Below are 12,118 nucleotides of genomic sequence, written 5' to 3'. Positions count from 1 at the left end.
GTTTGATTTCAATGAAGTGTTGCTTCTGAGGGTTATTGATTCTTCCACTGTGTGTCAGATTGCCCATTCATCACATTCACAAGAAAGAGTCAGCTCTCCTAGGATTATAAGTACAATGTGAAAAGAAGATAGTTTACTTTCACTTTACCTATCCAAGCCCCTAATTAATATTCTTTGAGAAACGAGTACCAAAAGTTAAAGGAATTACAGCACTGTGGATGTTTTTCTGCAGTATTCTTATTTATACCCCACTCGTCAAGTCCATGTTGCCATTCTTGTATTTCCTTTCAATTGGATTCAGAGCAATATCCGCAGCCCTTGTCAGTGTATTTTTGTGTCTGGTGCTTACCATGGAAAGTGCTAGAATGAGCTACATGCTGCATCAATGAGGAGCAACTGAGGGAAACGGAGGAGGGGGTAAGGAGGGAGATCGTTTCTCTCTACAACTACTTGAAAGGAGATTGCAGTGGGAAAGGTGTCTGTCTTTTCTCAGTATATCAGTGATAGAATGCAAGTAAATAGCTTCAGTTTGCTCCAGGGGATGTTTAGATTGAACATTAGAATGAAGTCTTTCACAGAGAGAGTAAACAGCCTTTGGAAACTGCTGCTAAGAGAGGTTGTGGAGTCCTAGCCCCTGGAGGTATTTCAGAGTTATGTGGGTGTGGCATTAAGGGGTGTGACTTAGATAGGATTCAGTCAGTTAGGTTGGTGGTTGGACTTGATGATCTTGAATGTCTTTTCCAATCTAGATTATCCTATGATTTTATGATCATAGAAGAATGCCATTGCATATATTTGGCCTTTAAGCACAGTTTCATTACCTTTTATTTTATGCAACATGTACTTAAAACGTCCATTCCAGTGACAGTGTCATGCATTTTAATGAATGTCAAATGCAGCTTTTCTGACATATTTCATATTTGAGGCAGCAGCACTGGGGTTCTGAGGTCTATTTAAATACAATTTCATTCAAGATGTAACATGGAAAATTGCATTTAGATCCATTTTAATGGAAAAATATACTAGTTTGATTCTGTATTCAGTTGCAAGGATGTGAAATATTTATGAAACTTCAGTGACCTCATGCAGGATTTTGTCAGTGCAAATATTAATGCCCTTGAGAGCAGAATCAGAACATTAGTATTCAGACTTGTTCTTTAACTGCAGGTTTTGGAGATGAAAGCATGCACTTAACTAAACACTTTAGTGACTACAGATTCTAAAATATGACACCAGCTGAAATCTCTAGCACTTTTATATTTTGAGTATTTACATTCTGACATCATGTCATTGACAACCACTTCATAACCTCTTTGCCAAATTTAAAGATTTTTTAAATGTCAAAGACCCTTTTTATTAGCAATGAAGAAGTTTCAAAAGAAATGAGCTTTATAGATGCAATCAACTCTTTCCAAAATCATTGCTAATTGGAAGACTTTTTCCCTGGTTTATGTCAGAGACATTGTTAATATGAGCTAAGTTTAAAAAAAGAATTTAGAAATTGTTCAAACAGTCTCTAATATTTCCTAATTTATGTCTTTAAAATTCTTAATAATAATAAGTTATTATTAATAAATAGATAAAAATAATAAATATAATAAATTAATAAATTCTCTTAACTTTGAGAATGTAGCAGAACTATTTTTATTGTTAGGGCAAGGAGAAATAAAATCTGAAATCAGTATTCAAAGAACTATCATAGCTTACAGTCAACAAAGAAAAGAAAAGTAATTGTATTTTAATTGATAATGCCAAGCTAGCTCTTGTACTTGATGAGCTGTTTTTTGCCTATATCAAATTTGAAGAAATCGTGGATAAATTTAAGGGCATATGCACCCTGTAACTTTGTAATTCTACTTAAAGAAGTGCTAGTCTTTTTCTTCTTACTTCATTGTAATTCTGAAAAATTATAGGAGTCTAAAAGGCATAATTTCCTAATAGGAAATTGTACAGTAACCTTTCTTCCTCAGTGTTGCTGTTCAGCACACATTAATACACTTAACACAAAAGTTCCCTCACACACACAGTTTTAGGGATTGGAAAGGACCTTTGGAGATCATCTAGTACAGCCTCCTGCCCACCCCTCCCCTTCTCCTCTCCCGCCCCTCCCCCCACCCCCCAACCTGCTGAAACAGATTCCCTGCTGTAGATTGCACAGGAAAGGATCCAAGAGCGTCTTGAATATCTCCAGAGGAGATTCCATAGCCTCTCTGGACAATTTGTTCCAGTACTCTGTCACTCTTATAGTAGAGAAGTTGAGAATGGTTGAAAAGCCTAGAGGAGGATGTAAAGTTTGTTTTGAACACATACACAAAGTCAATTTTAAAATGCGTTTCTTTTGCCTTTTCCGTTTTTGCAGTTGTAGGTATTTAGTTATTTGGAAGAAAAAAATAAATAGTGAGCTAATTGGCTTTAATTTAAAAACATTAGCCATATATTCTATAAAACATCTAGTATAGAAAACCTGACATTCTAAGATCTTCCTTATTATTTAAATCACACATTAAGTGCACTTAAGTGTCCTGAAACAGAATGGACTATTTGAAGACTAAAATTAATTTGTGTTTTTTTTTAATATCTTATGCAGGGATGAAAAAACCGATTTTTGAACTTGATAAACCAGAGCAAGGCCAACTGTAACATAGACTCATGTGTAACAAATTTATGTCTAATGCTTATATTCTTAAATTCTACACACGAATTACAGTGTCCATCACTCCTGGTCATAACTCAATCTTCCAAAAAGATCTTCTTTATTTTAGCATCTAAAATTTAATTCAAGTGCCATTTATGACTACACATCTTCTACGTAAGACAAGACAGAGCCTGAGAGATGTGTTTTGACTCTGAAATATGCAGCATTTAAGCTATCAGGAATGAGTTTCATGTCACAGTATTTCCTAGATGTATGGGTTTGCTCAGTAGTGATGGCCCCCTTGCTGGCAGCGCAGAGCAAGTAGATATCTCTGTACTCAACCTATATGTTGCTACTATTAAACTGAATCAGTAAGGTCACTGGTAGAAAACAAAAAAACTGTGTTTTTACTGTGACTTTCTTTAATGCACTCTATAAATTTGTTGAATACTGATAATAATACTAATAAAATAACTTAAAGCAACCTAAAATCTCCATCCATTTTGGAGGTTGACATCACATCTGCTGCACTACCTATCCAGTCTTTTTCTTCCTATTTCATTTTATAGTAAGATTATTAATATTTCAGCTATAAGATATTTACACCAAGATTATACATGTAATTCAAAATGTGAATTCTCTGCTGGGTCTCCATCATAAACTCAAAAATCATAAATGTAGACCATTATGCTTGCATAAGACTCGATGAACATTTACTAGTGCAGCTTCCGTGATTGGAGGATGTTGGTTGGTTTGTTTGTTTTTTCCCCACAACTTGCTGTATGTAACTACTGTAGACCTACTTCTGTGAGAATTTCACAAGTCATTACAACACATGTGAAGAGCTTCATAGAAGAGAGAAGAAAAAAGGTCACCAGATTGGTGATAAAAGTGGAACAATATAGTTTAGAGAATTTGTGGTAGAGTTGCTTATGTGTATAAAAAATAATGTACTTAATTTGAATGCATATGCAACCTTACGCTCAATGTTGCATACGTTAATTTCACCATCAGAATTAAACAGCAAATTAAAACCTCATGGACATTCCAAATCTGAAATTGTAAATCTGAAGACTTCCTTTTTCAATTATGCTACTTTTCCAGTTGTCTTTTTACATTTTTTAGAATTGGTTTCTGAAAATATATATATATATATTTAATGCCAAAAAATGCTGTTTTTCCAGTGTAATATGAGATAACTTACAACTAATTTTCTCTTCTGGATAAAGATTTATCATTTCAAATAAAAGAAAATATTTCATCTATTCAACAACAGTAATAATAACAGTCATTTTCATAACTGTTATCATATAGTTTTAGAAGACAGTTTTCTTTCTTCCTTCTTATTGCTGTCTTCTCATCTGCTTTGTCAAGGATTTCAAAAATCACTGGTTACATTGCTGATACAGCTCTAGAATACAGTAGGTAGCTGTGATAGTGTTTACAAAATTACATATGTGATTAATAAGATAGTAATAAAGGGACTTAGCATTTCTCACACGAATTTGGTAGGGTGCTGATGACTCAAGTTTGTAAAGAAATATCATTTTTTCTGCAAGAAATTTTGCAGTCATTACCTATCCACCCTTCCCTAACTAAGACTATTTTCCTGGATTTTCTAAGCAGTTTAATTTCATATGTGTAGTCACATGCTTGCTGCTGAATCTTACTTTTATCGCCCATTTAAGCTGACTCTTCAACATTTACTGAAGTTACAGGTATTAGTGCTGTTCTGTGTCTCAACATGTGAAGAACGTGTGTGACATTCAAGTACCAAGTAAGCTGTTGAAATGGGTAGTTAGCTTTGGCAACACTAGAGCTTTCTTTCTTGCTAAAAGGAATTGTATTTCTTCTAGTATTCTTCCCTTGGTTTTTAATCAGTCTTTGCTTGTGTAAAACTCCTGTTGTTAGCTGTAATGAGAACATTTGCACAAATGTAAATGCTGTAATATAACTTATTTTATTAGATATAAGTATTCAACAATACCTTTTCATCACTTAGTCCTTTAAAAAATGTAATTCACAGTGTGTTTTTTCTGGTTTCATGCTGTACCATTTAAAAAACATTGAGCTTATGCTTAGTATTCAAAACAAAGCAAAAAAAAAATTCTTTTCTTTCGGTTTGGTGACTGAATTGCAAAAGTACATGGAACACAGTACAGATGGAACCAAATTATTTTTGGTAATACTTTTGACAAGATGAAAAACTACAACAGTGGCCATTTTTCAGGCAATTTGACATTTTTATTCAAGTTGATGTGTTAAATGTGAAAAATCTTTTAGCAGAAGAATAAAAATGCAGATTCATTATGAAATGTTTAAAAGTTTAAGTAAAATTGTTTTGATATTTCCAAATCATTATTTTCTCTTTCAACACCTCTTTTAAAGATTTTCATTTTTCTTTCTAGAAAGCACTACTCAAAAAAATTGTCTCTAACAGTTAATATCTTCTCAAATCTCCACTTTTTTGGTGGGGGGAGGGGAAAAAAAAAAAAGGCTTGCCTACTTCTATCAAAGCTTTGAAATGCTTCATTCTAATATGAATTAACTGAGGATATTCTTGTAGTGGTTCCACCTGGGAATCCACTTGAGATTTCCATGTTCTTACGTACACCTGAAAAAAATTAGGTTTTTTTTGTTTGTTTTGTGTGTGTGTGTGTGTGTGTATGCGTAAGACAAGTACATACTAACTATTTAGATTTTCATCTGATGGAAGATAACAGACAAACTACCATGAATGGATGTTAGCTATAGCACATAATTCTAAAAAATGCCTCTGGAATAATCAAATGCTCTATGTAAGGTTGCATGTAGGAATGCTTAGTATTAGACAACCATATTATAAGAACATAGATTGAGTTTTAAACTGAATTACTAATGTTCCTGCAAAATTTCCAATTTCCCCCAGAAAATTTCCCTAAGTGCAGTCATTGGTTCACCTTCAGTGATCAGGAATGCACTGATAATATTTTTATGGAGACAGAAGGGGAATATGCTGGGTGCTGGTTGTGCCTTGGAGAGGCAGATCACATACACTGATAATATTTATAAGTGACTGTTAAAATTAAACAAAAACAGTCATGAAATCTGGCAGCCTGTTTTTATTCAATATCTGGAAATTTTATGAAATCATGTTTGTAAACAGGAAGTATAAGGTATTTTTTATCCTGTAGTAGATATTATATATTATATTATTCCAGAATATTCTGGATTATTCTATCCTAATCCCAGAGGATACTACTTAGTATAACTTAGTGGGTCAGTATTTTGAATAATTCTTCTTGGCTCCAAAAAAATTTCTCTTAAAAATCATTTGAATTATTCATTTTCTGATTTAAAATCAGAATCCTCAGCTCGTTCTTTTCATTTCTTTGCAGATGCTTTGTCATATGTATTTATCTATACGTGAGTGTATACAGATTTCAGTGTGCTTCAAAAAAGATTCTACCTGCTTGTGAGGAAATCCAGATCTCTGCGGGAAGTTCATGCAGTAATTTAACTCATCATGTCCAGTAGCCTTCCTCAAAGATTAGATGTTATGCATTGTCTTGTACACTACGCATTTGTTTTTGCACAGTAGTTCTCTCCCCCTTTTTTTCTTTTATTTCTTTAAACAATTTAGCATTAATTAGTTACACATTAATGACATCTACATAGCATGGTAACTGGGGCATTTACCTCCAGAGTGAGACACCTGGCTTCATATGCCAGTGTTGGTGAATATTCAGGAATTTTGTACACAGTAGGATCCCTAATATATCACTTGGGAAGAATACTTAAGCCCAAGGATGAAGGTTTAGATTGGATCTTGATGAGAAGTTCTTTACAGAGAGAGTGGTGAGCTGCTGGGGCAGGCTGCCCAGAGAGTCTGTGGATGCTCCATCCCTGGAGGTGTTCAAGACCATGAGGCTGTGGGCAACCTGCTCTAGTACCAGATCTGGAGGTTGGTGGCCCTGCCTGTGGCAGAGGGGTTGGAACTTCACAATCCTTGGGATCCCTTCCAACCCAAACCATTCTATGATTCTATGTTTCTATAAATACTGCTTGCTGATGAAGAAGAAAAAGAATCACATTAAGTTCCCCTTAGCAAAGAGAGCAAGAGAGTTATGTATCACTTGCACTGTGACTGAATGCCTCCATCACTGAACTGTTAGAGAAAGGATGAAAATGGAGCATTTACTCTCTTTCCTCTGTTTCAGTTTTTGAAGTGTGGTTTTTCTTTATTGTTTCAAATGCCAGGATTTTCATGCTCTGTGGTAGTTTTGCAGTTCTTATTTGGCAGAAAATACTTGACTCTGTTTCAGAGAGAATTTTAGAAATCCTCAAACTGCTTTTCTAGTAAAAGATGAATCAGTTGTTTCTCTGCTTTTTACTTCTTACTGCTTCTATGCTGTTTTGTACTATGAGGTACTGGTTTGTTATGATTCCAGTGGGAAAGGCTTAAACTTTGTAAGTTATCATTCACAATGCTGTTACTGGAGTTAACACTATAGGAAGAGAATGGCACAGGTACATTTTCATCCCTTTTAATGCTGGTAGGCTAGGGCAATTAACCACAAAAAGTGATTCTGAGCCATGCACAGCATGCTTTGCATACCTCTGTCCCTAGCAGAGATTCTTCCCCCTTGAACATTTAAGTTATTGTGGGATTTTCTTAGAAAGAAAAAACTGCTCAATTTCTACAAAGCAGAAACAATGTTCTTACAAGAACTTCTTGCTGCTCTGCTATGTAAGGCAGGAACATGCAGATGAGGTGGCTGCCAGTGCCATCTGCCCCCCCCAAAGCTGATGCAGTATACACAGCTTCACAGCTGGGACTGATGCAGGTCTGCTGCATCAGATCACACAGCACAGGTCTGGTATAGCTCAGACTGTGTGGAAGATCCCAACTCCTCCATTGGCCATGGAGGAATCTTCTGTCAGGATCAACATCAACTATTAGGCAACTCAGCCATGCTGGCTGGTAACAGCAGTCTTATTGCCAAAGTCATCATGGTTGGCTATGAGTGCAGTTGCCCGCTCCTGTAAAATAACTCCTATTTTTTATATTAGTGATTGTCTATGATGTTTATCTCCTGGTTGGCTCCTTTCCAATTTCATGGTGCTACTCTCTCTTTTCTTGAGACGTTTGTGGTGGCTGAAATCAATGAGCAGAATCTGAAGTGACACGGGAACCTAAGTGAATTGATGCTGTTTATCCAGTACAAAGAGAAAATAAATTCTCATTAGTTTACTTTGATTATATTCTATAAAGCAAGAAGTATTCTGTGGATAATGTTAGGAAAATATTTTTAGATTGTGTCTGTATGAATGCTATTCATTAATAGTGTCAATGCAGTAGTGAACATCCTCATTTTTTGCACCTGTGTAATGCTTTTCAGGATTGCTGCATGCTTTCCCTAGTCTAAGTTTTAGCATTCATATATTTCTTCATCTTATGTAGCAATGAGTTGCTTTGAATAACATGAGAAGCCTATTCCTCCATGTGGAGAATATCATGTAGATTTTACTGTGGCATGGATAAAGAACTAGTAATATTTATAAATGTATTTGTAAGACTTTTGTCTTCCTTGTAGGTGTTAGAAATCAAAATATCTTTTAAGGAACACTAAAGGAAACAACAAAAAAGTAGGCATAACTGAGCATAAACTAGTTGTAAAGCTCACCTAAGTATTTGCAGACAGCTGTTTGCAGCAGTCATCTAGCTTTGAGCACTCTTTGCATCAGCAGTGTCATTGTTTGAGGAATGTTCTTCAGTAATATTACAATAATTCCAGGAACATGGAGTAGGACCTCCTTTTTCTTGTGTAACTGTTGAAAAATGAGGCAAGAGTCATCTTTAAATGTAATTTTTTCTTGCTTGACTTACTTTTTGGACTTTATCCCAACCCTTGATCACTGAGATGCATTTTTTTTTTTTTTATGAAGTTACAGCCCTCAAGAGCTCTTCATGTATTTCCTATTTTTACTGTAAAGCTCCTTGAATTACTTGACACATACTCCTGTTTGCCAAAAACAATAGGCTGTCTTTTGTCTTGATATGCATTTTCTAATCATCGTGCTAAAAGGTTATACTGAGCAATCTGATCATCATTCAACTATCTTCACAACTCTGCTTCAATATGCATCACCTGAGAAACACAAAAAAGGCAGTTAAATAAAAGATAAGTGAGATCTTATGAATCCTAGTGCAGTGAGGCTGGAATGATTTTATTTGGGGATCCTTCCCACCACTTGTTTTATTTATTTATTTATTGGTTGGGTATTGTTTGCTTTTTGTTTGTTGGTTTGTTTTCTGTACTATAAATATTTTGTTATTTTGTCACCTTCCTGTGAATAGATAAAAATAAAATGCTCTAATAATTTAATCCTTTACATTAAATAATTTATTGGATCACACTGAATGTGATGAAAAATCTGCTTTATTCTCTTCTCTAAATGATCAGCAGTAGGCAGTAGACCCTGTCAACTGATGCTATGAACTCTCACCAAGACTGAGCTGAAGAACAAGAACAAAGTACAGTGTATTCAGAGTAAGGCCTTATCTTGATGCATTAAAAAAAATAACTATTGGGAAGTTGCAGTGCTCAAGTCACTTCTGTTTCTCATTTCATGTAGTTTTTCATTGGAGACTGCATATGCCCATGTACACACACATCCTGTCTAGACAGTGCAGCTCATTTTGAGGAAATAGGCTTTTAAACATGTAATTGTGAGTGTAATGCTGTAAGGTAAGACCTTGGGTATCCCTGGAGGCTTCTCTTGTGGATACTTCACTTCTGCAGTGGAAGTATTTTGTTTACATCTTCTCAAACCCATCTCTATATTTTGAAGATTACCAGGCTGACAATATGACGTGATACATTAATTTAAATTTCTGTTTGCTGGAGAAACTAGCACTGTATATGCTTATAAAGGTTTTTGTTTTTTTTTTAAAAAAAAAGGGGGGGGGGGGGGGGGGGGGGGGGAGAAGATAATATTTCTGGATACTTATCCCCCCCTTTTTTTTTCCTTTTCTGAAATGAGTTTAGCATTGTGATCACTTTTTTAAAATATGATCCTAGAAAAGTGATGAATTATAATTTAGCCGTTTATTATTGTATCCATGCTTTCTACCACAGTTATGAAGTACATTCACATAACAGTAGTTTCAGGAGAAAGATAATCAGTATTTTGTCATGAGGCTCTGTAGATGCTGTTAAGACTAACAAAATATTTTTTTCTTTTTTGTTTTCAGATTTGTCAGTTATGTGCTGCTTGACTTTACTGAAGACTAGAATAGAACGTGTTTTCACATTATTTAAATTCTAGCCTCTAAGAGGAAGAAGAATAAATATACAATATTGTGACTTACTTATTAAACATCATCTTGATTTTTCTAAAAAGTGCATGTTCAGAAGATTCAACTAAATTTTTTTAGTAAAATAACATAAAAAATGCAATTACAGGTTAAGGCAGTTTGTAAGAGTGTGTAGGAATAAAAGGTATAATATAATTAATCTTTCATGTCTCTGATGGAAGACTCACTTCCAAACTAATTGCTCAGTGAGTAATTCAGTGCATAGAATAAACGAATGAAAAGAACATCAGTGCAGTAAGTGAAACAAAGTAATCACAGGAAAGCCTTCCCAAATATTTACACTTGCTTATATGATGTGCTTAATTGACTGTATTTTGATTCTCTAAATGCCAGTCAGAGGCAGAAGTAGCAGAAGAAAAAGCTAATTTTTTAACCTTTTGTGACACATCAAGAGGGAAATATTCTTGTATTTTATGTAGTGCTTTGTCAGAACAAGATCTATTTGTAAAGAGGGAAATGAATTAAATCCCTACAACTTCATTCAGAGTGACAGGTGCACTGTTCCTTTGAAATACTAGGGCAGAGAACAAAATACCATGCTATATGTTCTGGCTAGTCTGGGGAATGTGGGACCTAAGCTGTGTTATAAAAAAGGGAAAACTTGTAGGGAAATATTATCTTTCTTTTACCTCTGTTATAGTAGGTAGGAATTCCCATGTTAAAATTAGATTGTTTATTTTCCAAGTACTTATTTTATTTATGAACATTTAGCACTTCAAAACAAAGATAAAAAAAAAAAAAAAAAAAAAGAATATTACAGCAGGATATTTTATAAGATCCAGATTTCAACAGTGGGCATTGAGCAGTTAAGGCACATTGGTGTCTTCTACCATGAATAGAGAGGCAGTGTTTTTGTTGAAGGACGGGATCCAGTTCCCTTGAATTTACTTAAGAGGCAATAGGTACACAAAAATTCTGGGACATGTCAATGAGATTTTCCATCAGTGTTGTTCCGAGAGAAAATAAATATAAAACCTTGTATATTTAAGTTCAGTGACAGTAAACAGAACCCTTTCTGGCATATTACCATACCAACAAAGAGTGTAGTACCTGTGCGTGAAAAAAACGAATGAATATTCATTGGTTTGTTTGTTTGTTTCTGAATGCAAGAGTAGAACACTGAATTGAGTAGAACAGTGAACTCTGAGTAGACACTCAGAGGTCAAAAATTTTTGTAGTTGCTCAGATATTCCGTTGTAAGTAGACAACAGTTACAGTGGGTAGTAGCTGCTAAATGCAATCACTCTTTGCGGAAGAAAAACAAAGAACTCACCTTCTATCATCTCTCCGTTAGATGTCAGTCCTGAACATTTAACCGAAGTGCTTGGAGTTTGCGGATAATCTGAGTTCTTTCAAAAATAAAAGCCTTGCAGTGGGCACAGTCAGTGAAATTAGATGTTTCAAAGCTGTTCATTGAGGTGCTTCCTTAAGGATACATGGTTTCTGAAGAACAGCAGCGTTGAGGGAGAGGTACAATGTATCTGTATGTAACTGACTTGGGATGCTTTTAGTTGTCAGCTCTACTCTGTGCTTCCGTGTGACTTAATGCTTACTTAATTTTGTCTCACATTTGTAAAAGAGGGTAATAGTCTTCCATTTTTTTTTCAGATTTTTCTCCTGAAGGCAAAGATAATTGAACTTATTGTATATTTTTGTAGAGCATGAGTATAGGAAATCAAAGAATATTGGCTCTTAAGCCTCTGAGCAAATGTGAGAAGACTGAAAACATCAGATAAAAACTCTGAAACCTTTCCAAGTATATTGTCCTCTCTGGAGGAAACATCAGCATCAACTTCTGTACAGCCTTTCTGTATGCTGCTCTGCACACGCAAGTCAGTTCATGCTGCCACTCCTCTTATCAAGCCGTGATTAACTAATAAATACATTAGCTAGCATGTCATGATTTTTTTGTCTTATTTGTGTAGTTCTACTGAAAAAGCTTAATATACTGTTTTAAAAACAGCATCATAATATCAGATTCTCATTCTTCAGGTGATGTCTTTTACTTGATCTTCTGTCTCATATTTTATACCTTAGATGAACATTTGTTACTTAGAAGAATATTTGTTTTCCCCTGTCTTTTGTTATTAACTAGTTCTTCTTTCCTCCTCTTTCCCCTTTTT

At 34.9% G+C, this 12,118-nt stretch overlaps 1 long non-coding RNA gene across 1 annotated transcript; it reads left to right on the top strand.

Moving 5' to 3' along the window:
• The first annotated feature begins 9,079 nt into the window (after positions 1-9,079).
• On the top strand, positions 9,080-10,475 carry LOC128091388 (uncharacterized). The gene is made up of 2 exons (XR_008211385.1): positions 9,080-9,152; positions 9,873-10,475. It is a non-coding gene; the product is annotated as an uncharacterized LOC128091388 (long non-coding RNA).
• Positions 10,476-12,118: the final 1,643 nt, after the last annotated feature.

This window comes from Tympanuchus pallidicinctus, unplaced genomic scaffold, assembly GCF_026119805.1.
Source record: "Tympanuchus pallidicinctus isolate F22 unplaced genomic scaffold, pur_lepc_1.0 scaffold5, whole genome shotgun sequence".
Lineage (NCBI taxonomy): Eukaryota > Metazoa > Chordata > Aves > Galliformes > Phasianidae > Tympanuchus > Tympanuchus pallidicinctus.
This window is presented reverse-complemented; position numbering and strand designations above follow the sequence as displayed.